General features: G+C 34.2%; 1 long non-coding RNA gene across 1 annotated transcript; it reads left to right on the plus strand.

Annotated features, from left to right (window-relative positions):
* The first annotated feature begins 10,629 nt into the window (after positions 1–10,629).
* LOC146915675 (uncharacterized) lies at positions 10,630–13,104 on the plus strand. Its single transcript, XR_015013404.1, has 2 exons — positions 10,630–10,897; positions 12,841–13,104. It is a non-coding gene; the product is annotated as an uncharacterized LOC146915675 (long non-coding RNA).
* Positions 13,105–13,787: the final 683 nt, after the last annotated feature.

The following is a 13,787-nucleotide window of genomic DNA, read 5'->3' on the forward strand; positions in this document are numbered from 1 at the left end:
TCCTTTTCTTCAATTTCCTTTCGAGCTTTAGCTAGCTCTTTCTTCAATGTCAAAACCTCATGAGTCTTCTGTTCATCTTTCCCATCCAAAGTCATGATCAAATTCTCAGCCTCATAGTATCTAGTCTTCCACTGAAGCTTCTCCCGACTCTCCATAGCTAGATGCTCCTGATACATCTCCTGAGTAGGTGGGAGTAGAGGCAAAGGCATGGCTGGAATAGATGCAGACACATATCTCATGGCGGGGTAAGGCATACCAATCTTCTCAGCTTGGTTTATCACCCACTATGTATAGGCCTCATGAGCAACACCGGACCTTACACCCATATGCTTCACCTCTTTCTTCCGAAGTTTGGACCAAGCCTCTATGAAATCCTCTCTTATTCCTGTGGGTGCATTGGAGTAATGGAAGAAGTAAGGAGATGTAGCAAGATTGATGGGCTTTTCTTTCATCGGGAAACCAAATTGTCGTAAGGCGAGCTCCGGGTTATAGTTGATTCCACCCCGGGTACCAAGAAGAGGTACATTAAGAAACTTTCCCCCACCAAAGATAATTTCTTTGACTCTAGAAGCTGGAGTGAGCCAAACCACTTCATTAGGAGTGAGAGCCATAATCCGCTGTGAAATAGTCCAGTTCTCCGAATTGTCATGGAAAGACTTCGGAAGGTGCGAAATAAACCACCTATAGAGGAGAGGTATACAGCAGTAAATGTATCCACGACCCTTGCCGGATCGATCGTGAATAGCATGGTATGTGTCAGCTAGCAAAGTAGGAACCGGATTCTTGGAGTGGAAGATCATAATAGCATTCATGTCCACGAAGTCATCAAGATTCGGGAAGAGAATAAGCCCATAGATGAGTAGTGCAAGAATAGCCTCAAGAGTGTCCTGACAAGTGGTCTTGAGGTTGGCTTTCTCAAGTAGATACTTCGAAGTGAACCCTCAGATGTGAGCCTTAGTGACAAGATTCTTGGAGACATCGGTGGTCTTGAGATAGAGATCTTTAGCAATAACCAATGGAGTAGGAGGATTCTCAAGTCCCACGAAGGGTACCCCCTTAGCAATAGATAGATCCATCAAGCAAGAATAAGCCTCGAGTGTGGGCACCAACTGAAAGTCGGGAAAAGTGAAGTACCGATAGTCCCGATCATAGAATTGCACTAGAGTGTGCACAAGCTTCTCATCCACATTAGTCTGGAGAAGAGTAAGTAAGGCCCCGTAACGATGTCGGAAACCAGTCGGATCCTCGATCTTGAGTGCCAAATCTCTCAAACTAGCCAAATCCACTTCCTTGAACTTGTAGGACTTAGTCTTCCCCATTCCTACAATGTTTACAAATTCAACTTGTCTAAGCCCTTCAATAAATGCATGGAAAAAGTTTATGCATGTATGCATGTATGCATGATTATGTTCAAGTACGGAGAAAACATGGTGGGTTAAAATTCAAAGTTAATGAGTCATGGGCGGACACGGTGTCCGGTGAAACTAGGGCTTTGGATAATAGTAACCAGGTTCTAAAAAGGTTCCCAAGTTGCAACCTCTCCGACGTATATTATGGTGCCACGAGACAAACACTCGCTCCATGATTATCCGTAAGAAGGTCTAACTTGAGTGTAGTATCGCGTGACGACTAAAACTCGAGACAACACTCGGTTTAGCCTCCGCACTACATCCTAGAAAATGGCCATGGATGGGTTCGGTTATCTACGGTTCATAGCATTATAGAACAATTAGAAGTAAAGTGCCTAAACGCGACAACACGCGCCGACAACATCACCCCCAAAATGCCTCAGCTATGTGGGATTGATCGCATAATCCAATACACGAGGCAACCCTCGGAATGAATTGTCGATTATATCCCTCCTAAATCCTAAGTTCACTCAGCCCGGGTGTAGGACTTTTGATATTCTCACCCCACACGTTTGTGAGATTTTAAACATTTATTCACATAATAAAACAAAAAGAAGCAAGTAAAAACGAAAGCGCAAGCGTGGAAATAAAGACTAGGCGTAACTCTTGAATCTCCCCAGTGAAGTCGACAGCTGTTTTATCTTGGTTTTCGGGTGTCAAACATTGATTACGTTTGAACCTTTTTAACCTTTGATATCTCATTTTTTCTTGGGAAGGGAAAAATAAGCAAAACCCTTGAGAATCGAGGTCCGGGAGTTGTTTTCACTACGGGAAGGTGTTAGGCACCCATAACGACTATAGTATCATATAGGAACCGTCTTTACTTTCTACGCGCGCGCTTTAGTTTTAAATGCTATTTGAAAAAATGATATTTACACCTAAGAGTTTACTAAGTCAAGAATTGGAGGGAGAAGAAAGTGTTTGAATTTTTATTTTATTTGAGTTGAAGGAATATTGTTTCCTTGCCTACGTACCCTTTTAAGGGATCAAATCCATCGTAGTTCTCTTCCAAAAAATGTTTTTTTGTTTTTGTTGGTTGATTTTAAGTTTGAAAATTGGAATTTTGAAGAATAGAAAGAGAGGCCTCAAGGGCGTAAGATTGTGAAAAGAGTGAGGTGGAATTAGTTATTTTGCAAAAAGGTCTAAGTATGATTTAGAATTCATTAAAATTTTTGTTTAAGAAAATAAAAGGAAAATCAATGGGATTTTGATCCCAAAGTTTATTTAGAAAATGATTTGAGTGATATTGTTCATATTTTTTGGAAAAAAGAATTTTTCTAAGTATCGTGCCTCCTAAGCATACATCTAAACATACATTCCCTAAGCATACATCTAAAGTAACCATGTGATGTGTGTGTGCATGTGTCGGTGCTTGTGTCGGTGTACATCATTAGAGTCCATTGTCCTTTACATATGCCCTAGTTTACATTCTATGGTCTTGCAAGAAATTAAAATTGCATAAAAGTAAAGTACAAAAATTCCTAAGTTTTTACATTCTAACTTTTGCATGAAATTTTAAAGTGTAAGAAAATAAAGACCAAGAATATAAGATGGAGTAGGAGATGCTCATGGGATGCATGAAACATGAAATAGAGGGTTAGTGGCATAAGGCAAAGAGTGGTAGAGAGTATGAGCAAAGGAAATACTAGACACAATTGCAAAATTAACAAGCAAGAAGCAAACAAACTTAATCAAAAAGGTGGTAAAATATGCCTAATATGCACCATAATATCAAGGCAAGATCATGTCCCATAATCCTCATGTTATGACAAGCTTTTCAAAAGGTTTATTTCAGCCACAACATGAAAATTACAAAACAATATCAAGGTCTAAAAAATTATGACTCATTATAAGCCTATTTCACAATTTATTCACATACTAAAGTATCCACATAACTTGCAACCCAAGAAACTAACACAATGCATTCACAAGTAGTAAAGAAAAGACACAAATCAGAGGCAAGCATATCACAAAATGGTACATCAAATATCAATATCAATTTGACAAAATATCATATCAAAACAATAGCAAAAAATTTACAAGAAAAGCAAACAAATCACAAATGCTACCACGTATATTTTTTTATCAACTTTTAATATGTAAAATATCCACACAAAAAAATCAAGAAACACATTAAAACACATAGAAAAATTTTTAGGAATTTTTTACAAGAATTTTGATGAGACAGAGGTGCAAACATCAAGGAACCATGTCAAAATAGCAAAAAAACTCAAGAATACGAAATCCAGCACAAAAGAGGCCCAGGCCCAAAACCTTGGGTGGATTTGGATCATCCAAACACATCAGGAACGTTGGATTGACCCAATCAACCCAAACCCTAGATCTAACGGTGAGGGTGTTGGTCTAGAGGTGAACCAGACTCGTTCAAATGAACCGGTTCGGTTCACCCCCTTTATAAAAGCCTGAAGACCGGTTTTCTACCATTTTCAACTCTTCTTTCTCTTTCTTCCTTTCAGATTCTCTCGTTCTCTCGTTCTCGTTCTACAAACCCTAACCTCATGAATCTAAGCTTAAGCAACCATTAAAACACATAGATCGGCATGGATCGATGGAAATCTTTACGATTTCGAAGCTATTTGAGTTCTTTAAAACGAATTTTAGAAAAAAACATTCGATCTATGCTGATCCATGAACAGCGAGCAAGTGTGTGACCTAGATATTCAAATTTAGGAAAGAAAGACGAAGGAGGAGGCACTGAGAACTTACCTCGTTGAAATTGGAGAAAAGGGAGAAGACGATGGAACACTTTGATCTTCCCTTCGTCTTTTGATTTCTGGAAAATATTCGAAACCTAACCGTTTCAATTCTCTCGCAGATTTGAGATCCTTTCGCTGTTGCTCTTTGATTTGGTACTTGATTCGAAACCCTAGGGTTTTGGATTAGATCGAATTGGAATTTGATTTGATTTTGCTGAAGGTTTTGATTTGGTTATGGCGAGATTAGTTCAATCTTGATGAACCTGTTTCTGCTTGAGTTCGATTTGATGTTGATGCTGGTTTTCTCTTCGTATTCTCTGATCAGATTCTTCTTCTTCTCTGGTTCGATTCCTCTTTGATTTCTCTTCTTCTCTTCTCAAACTTCTTCTCTGTGATCGTACAGAAACGCCATTGTTGTGGTGAGTTCGTACTGGAATTGCAGAGAAAAGTGGTTCAGTGATGAAGATTCAATTGAATCTCTGAGAATCGCGAAGAACTTTACTTGATTTTAATTTGAATTTGGTTCTGGAGAATTAGGGTTTGTGATCGTTGTTGTTGATTTTTCTAGAAAATTGTTCGGTTATGGATGAAGAAGGTGATTACGGTGGAAATATGATGGTTGGAAGTTTGTTACGGTGGAGACGTGGTGGCTGAAGGTGGTTTGAGTGGTGGAGGAAGTTTGTTAGGAGAGTTGGTTACGGTGGAGAGAGGGTTGGAGAAGAGAGAGAAAGTTGTTAGGGTTTCTGGGTGATGTAGCAGAGAATGAGTGGGAAAAATGGAAATTGTTGACCCTTTGACTGTGATGACTGGGATTTATAGGTGATGATTGTGATGATTGGACCAATAGGATAATGACACGTGGACTTGGACTCATAACAAACTTTTTGGACTAACCTGTAATTTTTAAGACTTTGGGACTGAAATGCAATTGACCTAAAAAGGACTAAAACAAAAGTTTTGACCTAAAGGACTAGAATTTAAATTGGAAAAGACCTTAAAAAGAAATAAAATGAAACAAAAGGACTAAAGTGCAATTTTTAGAAATTTTTAGGACTAAAATTAAAAATAAAATTGAACTAAAATTGGTAAATGGAAAATAACGTAAAGTGAAACGATTAAAAACAACAAAACGGACTAAAATGAACCCACTACTAAATGAGGTACTTTAAAGTAACCTCTCTCTGCCAAAATTTCGTGTGAAATGACCAAAATGCCCCTGGGGACTAAATTGACTCAAAACGTCTCAGATGCAATTTTAAAATGGATTTTATCATGAAATTAAAGCAAGAGTTTATTCAACCCAATTGAAAAGACTCAGAGACAATTTTTAGAGATTAAACAGAGTTTTAACACTGGAAATGACTGAAGTGCCCTTAGGGGCTAAACTGACTCAAAATGACTCAAATGCAATTTTTGAAATAGACTTTAACATGAGATTGAAACAAGGACTTATTCAAACCATTTGTAAAGACTCAAACAATTTTCAAGGACTAAAAATGACTTTGAATGCAGGAAATGACTAAAATACCCTTTTTCATGAATTTAGCAAATAACATTGAAATAAAATGCAGAGAAATATGCAATTGGTCAGAGACCAATTCAACTGACTTGAAATGCAAGAAAGATGTTTTGGATGACTTGAAATGCAAGAAAACATGGACAAATACACAGTTGAAAAGATTTGTAAAGCTAAGTTGAGAGATAAAGTAGAGTAAAATGTTAGTGTAAACAATAGCAAATTGGCAATTCTTCAAGAATAATAGACATATATCAAAGATGAAAGAAAATATTTTGAATAAGTATTTTTAGGTCCAAAATTAGGGTATAACATCGTCACACTATCCAATGTCTAAGGTGCACATGCATTGTCAAATATCATGTTTCAATGTTCATACTTCAAGGAACAATCACAATTTTCAAGCAAAATGTATCTTTTTTTATTATAAAAAATATAAAATGTATCCTTTTACTTTTACACGAATTTATTGTCGGATCATTGGTGTGATGTTGGAAGAAAAATTGGAAGATTAAACACCAAGTAATTATACTTTGATCTAATGTTGTGTGAATTGAAAAAATAGAGTGTGGGGGTCCCACATAAAATAGAACACACACATTAATAGTGTTTAAATCGAGGTATTTAATTTAAATACTTGATAACGATGAAAATAATAGTAATTATTATTTTTATTCATAGATATCATCTTCCATAAATTTAGATTATGGTGGTTTTGATAAGAATAAGAATAGGAATGCAATTGCATTTCTTATCTTTCATTCATTCAAATCCAATGAGTTTGTTTCCTCCACTTTTGTGTATTTGTTTCTCTTGATCCTATCCATAAGTGTTGTTGAACTGATTTATGGATAAGTTCTCTTTTGATGTTATCCATTAGAGTAACTGCTGCCGCAATTTTTGCTAAAGCAGATACAAAATCTATATATAAATAGAGGACTCCACTCAGTTTAAATATCACACCATAGAGTTTCATTGAGTTGTCGGGAACTCTTTCTCTCTTCTCCCTTTCTTGACTTGTGTTGACGAGTCTTTCTATTCTTCATCTCCTTTTTCTATCCCTTCGGAATTAAGAGTGTTCTTAAGATCATAGTCCCTTTTCGGTTTAATGTCCCTTCGGAATTAAGAATAGTCTTAAGTACATAGTCCCTTCAATATTTTCATGTCCTTCGGAATAAATAATACCTTAAGATCATAGTCCCTTTTTCGGTATAATGTCCCTTAAATAATTATGAATGATCTTAAAATATATTCTTCTTCGATTCTTGAAGTAGTTAGACGTTAGAATGGTGTAAAATAATATTTGAGTGATCATAGTACCATAGTTGGAGAAGTTAATAATAAGAATGGTGGTAACACCATACTTGAGTGGTCTCAGCACCATAATAGAGTGGTAACAGTACAATATTAAAGTGGTTTCAGTATTAAAGAGTGGTCTTAGTACCATATTCGAGGGTATAATTATCGAACAGTTTTCTACAGTGCAGTAGTTATTCGAACAATTGTAGTTGTGCTTGTTTTTATCCTTGAGGCGGCGTGGTTGATGGTTTGTCTTGCACAATTTTGGGAAGTGCCACGAAACGTCTTAAAGAGAGCGACCTGGTTGTGACTCAACCTAGTAACTGAATTTGACTCTGAATTTGATTGAAATTTGTTTTAAACAAAACCATATTGTGAATAAAAAATCGAACACAACTTGTTTAATATTATTATTAATACTGATAAAATGGATATGTCATAATTTTTTAGATTGCTACAAAACATAAGAAAATGTTTTGGATTGAAAAAGAAAATAATGCAAGTTGTACTTTTGTTAGAGTTATGCAACAAAATTTTATGTAGAAAACAAATTATTATGTGAAATATGCCAACGTAATTTACGTGATCGAAATGTCACTTAGTTGGTTTTAAGTAGAAATTGGTTCTATTTGTTTTTCAAGCAAATTACGTGAAGTTCCATAAACTTATGCATCGAATTACACAATTGGCAAATTGGGTATATATAATCCCTAGTCAGCATATTAAAATCGCAAGAATATAGAATTCCCATTTTTCCCTGGTTCTAGTGCTAAGGTTTGGACGTGTTGCATGCTCCAAAATAAGAAAGAATCTGAATTTCAGATTTCTATTGAATAAGACTGAGTTAACTCAGACTTAAAGAGTGATTTATGCACCATGCATTTTTGAGGGGAAAAGACTGTGCCTTTGATCGTATGATCAAAATTAAATTCTCCTTCTATTTTATTAGTTGTGTGATTTTAATATTTGACATGTCAGAATTTATCATGTGAACAAGTGTTTAACTTTAAACTTATCTAACTTGGACTTAATTCCAAAGTTATATGCTCAGACAACTTTATTTATTGCAGTCAAATAAGTGAACCAAAAGTTCTTATAAATCGGTGTTTAGAGAATTTGAATCTCTAAACTTAATAAATTATGATATGTGCGAACTTGATGGCACATAAACTAGAAATGATAAATTGATATTTTATCATATTTATTGTTGACTATAAATTTTGAAGGAATAAAATTGATACGCTTGATATGTTCAATTTCTATAACGAAAATCGAAATTCATGTTCGATAGAGTACCCAAGTCTAAGAACAAAAAATTCTAATTAAGAAGCTTTGAAGAAAAGACAGTCCAACTTGTCTTATTTTTTAACTTGGAATTGTCTGGACTATATTTAAATTCTGGATCCCAATAGAGTTGAACTTACTAGTAGAGCCTACGAATCTGTATTCATTGGGTATGCTATAAATAGCGAAACATATAGGTTTATGACCTAAATGCTAAAGTGATCATAGAATAAAACGATGTTGATTTCTATGTAAATATTTACCCCTTAAATAAAGAATGGTGGTGGCACTAGTGGGGGAACTAGTGGGAGCATGACATTAGTGGGGGCAATATAAATTCCTTTTTAAAAATTAAAAACTAGTGGGGGCACTATATCTGATCATATTCCAGTAATCAGAAATAGTTATGAAAACATTGTACGAGATGTTACAGAACCTCGAAGAAGATCCATTGGAAGAAAATCCATTAAGCCTTAAAGAAGCTACATCCTCATTGGATGCTGAATTATGGCAAGACGCAATCAGGTTTTAGTTTTTTCCAAAATTCAAATACAACCGATTGGTTTTATTTGAAGAAAAAAGAATGAAAGGTTCAACTAGCTAAGAAAATGAAGAGAAAATAAGGTTTGCTGAAAATACCCATTGTCTTCTGCACTTTTAAGAATCCAAACAACCTATCTAGCACCAAGTTCATGTAACAACTTACGCTTCCTCAAATACACAACCCTAACTTTAGTTTATAGCTTATTCCTCCGCTTTTGGTTTTGTTTCTAAACACCAATACAAAGCATAACCATCATCAATAGATTACATACAAAACCATTGTTGAGCTTATGAAGTGGGAGGCTCGGATGAGAGAGAAAAAGGGAGGAGAAGAGGATTTAAAGCTTGCGTTAGGGCTTAATTGTGACAAGGATCATGATATATTAATTGCATGTTGGATTGGTTTTGATTCACAATAATAGATCTTACTGGAATTTGACTCACAATAAGTTTAGATACTTAGTAATGTTGATTGAGGTTGTCCATGTATTTCGAGGATTTAAAGTCTTCGGTCATGAAGAGACATGGAAGTCATGGTACATTGCTATTCTTTCTTTCCGAAAATAGCATTGTACCAAGACTTTCGTGTCTCTTCATGACTGAAGACTTTAAACCCTCAGAATAGATGGACAACTCCAATCAACATTACTAAGTCTCCAAACTTACTGTGAACCAAATTGCAGCAAGATCTATTCTTGTGATCCTTGTCTGGCATGACAAACAATTTGGAGATTTGCAACAACAAAAAAAAAAAAAAAAACAATAAGGAAGGGTTAGTTCATATCACAAAAATCTTTTAGATTCAAAATCTGAAGTAAAAAAAATTCAATAAGCATTCGGAAATCTTTTGTTTGTAGGATAGTAGTGGCAAAAAAAAAATCACAATTCCTATATTGCGAGTCCCACTGAAGAGACCAATGCATAGGCTGGCCTCTACACCTTATGGTTAAACAAGTATGTATAACATTTTCCGCTCACTAACCTACACCTTCAACTTGAAGATTTTAATTTGTGGAAATTCACTTGAATTATGGTGCAGGAAGAGCTTGATGGTCGATCTAGTACATTGTGTTAAATTTGGTTTGTTGTTGCTGTCATGTGAAGGACTTTAATTGGACTATTCATCCTAGTTATAACTATATGATATGATAGTATTGTATGCTCATTGTTTATGCCACCATCTAGGACTTTAATTTGACTTCTTCTTTATTATTATTTTTATTTTTATTTTTATTTTTTGCTAAAGGATTCTACTTAGAACATTCGAGTTTTATGTTTGATTTTAAGGGGATATTTGAGTTTTATGATATTATATTTTTATATGTGCTGAGCCAGAAGGTCTATACTATCTAAAATATAAGTGTTGACATCTCTTTATAGTGTTGACTTGTAAAAAATAGAGGAGTTGTTGGTTTATCATTCATTTCATGTTTGTATGATTCTTGTATGGCGAATGATCATTCACAAGCTGTTTGCAAACAAAAAAAATACACGCAGAAAAGATTCAATGATTTTACATTAGACTTTAACTATATTAAGACAATATAAAAAACCAATACCTATTATAAAATATCAAAATAGGTAAAGTTATGATTTATGGCATGAGAATAATATGTACCTATACATCATATGTACCTATGATCCAGTAAAATTAAAGAGGTCTAGATTTTATCATTCCACCGTTGGTAGTAATGTGGATAGTGAATCAGTCTGCAGTAATAGATTTTGAATCTGCTAAAATTATTTTACATGCATAAAATACAAGTTGTCTGCATTACTTAATGTGGTTGGAACATTTTTGGCTCTGCTGATGCAAATAATTTGGGAAATACAAGTTGACTACTAAATACAAGTTGACTACTGCTGGAGTTGGGTTTTCTATTGGTGTTGAATTTGGGATTTAATTCAAGAGGATCAATTTAGAAAAGCCGGGGTGTTGCTCTGTGTTCTGTTCCTTCATGAGGTAGTTGAGAAGGGATGTAGCATGATTTTGGAAAGAAAATATTTGTTCATGTAATTTCTAACAAGCTTTGGTAGAATATTGATAGGGCTGGATTTTGGAGTGCAATAGCTTCCAATGTGCAAACCAATCGTAATGTTCTTGGAAAAAGGTCATGGTCAAGCAAGAGGTAATACGATCTTTGGACACTTCCTAATGTTTTGATTATATTGTGGTGCTGGAACTGTTTTTTGCATTCAAGAAGGCATTTTATGAATCACTTATATGTAAACTATCAGAAAATAACAATGATTTCATTATTCTCAGGAATCCATGTAAAAATAAGGTTTTCTACCTGTTAGCACTTCAGGCTGTTTTCATGTTGTTAAAGTAAGATAGGACATGTTTTTTACTTAAATTTAGATAGAACTAGAACAAGGTTTTTTTGTTTTTTTGTTTATCTACAATATTGCTCAAGCTTCGTATCTTTTGTTAGATTGACTTATTGAATTTTATGCAATTATTATGATTGAAAAGTTAAGAGGTTAAGAGATCGATACTCTTTTTTTTTTTTATTATTATGATGATGGCCAGGGCATTTCTTTGAAATCCTTGAGTGATTCCTGATTTATGTATTATGATTCAAATAGATCTATCTATCTTAAGAATAGACTTTTTTTAATGGAGGCACAAAACAATTATTTGAAACACTTCACCTTAGGTTTGTCTTAAACTAAAAGGACATTTTTCTTGCTGAAAAATGAAAAATGTCTTTCTTATAATTTCTTGGAACTTGTGTATTTAATGTTGTAAAAGTTTAACAATTTATATTTCCAATACAAAATTTATTTGTTATTTCCTTTTTTAACTCCTTAGCTTGTGCCCTTAGCGCACAAGTTAGCATGACCCATAATTAAAATAAAGCTAAAACTTAACCCTTAACGACTGACCTTTATTGCTATGTCTCTAATAACACATGTTAAAGCTTCAGTAAAGTACAATTCTCCTTTGCCCAGCTTGAAATTAGGTTTATCCTTCGCATTCATTTCGATATCCCCTTCCTCCGTCACCGAAGATCCAACACTCCAAGTATGGTTTATTGATCGGATGTTATTGGGAACCCTAATTGTGGCATATAGTATATAAACATCGCGAGTTTGCTCTACTCTAGCATCCATATACCTTTTGGATGCTAGAACAGAGCAAGTTGGTGATGTTTATAAACTATATGCCACAATTAAGGTTCCCAGCAACATCCAATCAATAAATCATACCTGCAGCGTTGGATCTTCAGTGACGGAGGAAGGGGATATCAAAATGGATGCGAAGGATAAACCTAATTTCAAGTGGGGCAAAAGAGAATTGTACTTTACTGAACAATAAAGGTCAGTCATTAAGGTTATGTTTTAGCTTTATTTTAATGATGGACCATGCTAACTTGGGCACAAGAATACTCCATCCGTTTCTAAATATAAGCAAAATCGACTTTTTAGGTTCATTCATTTAATGATGTATATAGTTCATAATATGGACCACATACATCATCATTAAATGAATGAACCTAAAAAGTCAATTTTGCTTATATTTAAAAACGGAGGGAGTAGGAGTTAAAATAGGAAATAACAAATAAATTTTGTATTGGAAATATAAATTGTTAAACTTTTACAACATTAAATACACAAGTTCCAAGAAATTACTTTTATGTTTAGCTTTTTAACTTGTGCTTTAAGGGCACAAAATAACATTTCCCTTTAGTATGATGTAATGAATTGCTTGGTGTGTTCTCCTCAATTTTTCAGTTTGCCGATAGGACTCCTTTATCTGCATTAGAAGACAAAAACTATTGTTCAATAATAGGGATATGCTGACCTTAAATTAGATTCTCTTTTACAAAAACTAGAACATTGATACAAGTTTTTTTCTAATACTATTTATTAATTGGTGATAAGTTACCTGATTGATTTTTCAATATGTGATTTTCAGTTGGAATATTGCTTCGCTCTCAACTGAGCATCTTATAATTTTGTATGATTTAAGTCCTGCAATTGACTTCATTATATCATACTAAGTTAACTGCATGGACTCCTTATGTCTAGTATAAACTCATTTTTATTTTCTTATTTTTTATTTTAGGTTGCTTCAATTTGACTACTATATCTTGAACGATAAAAGTTGGTTGAATTTGCATGGGGTGGATGGACCTTTGAATTAAAGAAGCTGAAGAAGGCTTTGGAAGATTGAGTTGATCTTTAAGGGACATTTTTTTATTATTTTAATAAATAATAAAAAATGTAATTTGGCAAAACAAAGACATCTCATGAAAGTTATCAAAGATTCTTTCAAAAAAAAAATGAAAGTTTTCAAAGATAAAGAATGAAAATCAAAGAAGTTCTAGAAGGCTTTGAGAACAATTCAAGTTTTGGAAATTCTATCTCAAATCCTAAGATCATGTCGAAAAAGGAAAACACTAAAAGAACGAAGAAAATCTGCAAATTTCACCCACGCTAAAGCCATGTGCCCCGCACATGATCCCATGCACATAGCTACCAGTGAAAAGGCTCTGTTGCCAGCTGACCATGCGCACTAGGTGAGAACTAAATCAACTTTTTGTTGATTTTCACCTACAGGTTGGAAGAAATAGCGCAATAACCCAATGCAAACACAGTTGGAAAAATGGTTATTTAAAAGACTTTGAGCACACATAAATATTCACTAAAGAAATGGGAGTGGCTCCTGTTATACCCTAATTTTGGACCTAAAAATACTAACTCAATTCTTCTTTTCTTGCATTTCAAGTCATTTGATATGTCTCTGATCAATTACATCTTTCTCTGCATTTTATTTCAATATTACTTGCAAAATTCATATAAAAGGGTATTCTAGTCATTTCTTGTCTCCAAACTCATTTTAGTCCTTAAAAAAAATTGCTTGAGTCTTTTCAATTGTTTGAATAAGTTTTTAATTCAATTCCATGTCAAAATCCATTTTAAAAATCACATTTGAAGTCATTTTGAGTCAGTTTAGCCCCTAGGGGCATTTTAGTCTTTTCATGTGTTAAAGCTCTGTTTAATCTTTTAAAA

Source organism: Medicago sativa, chromosome 6 (assembly GCF_051527215.1).
Source record: "Medicago sativa cultivar Bolivia chromosome 6, Bolivia_mono, whole genome shotgun sequence".
NCBI lineage: Eukaryota > Viridiplantae > Streptophyta > Magnoliopsida > Fabales > Fabaceae > Medicago > Medicago sativa.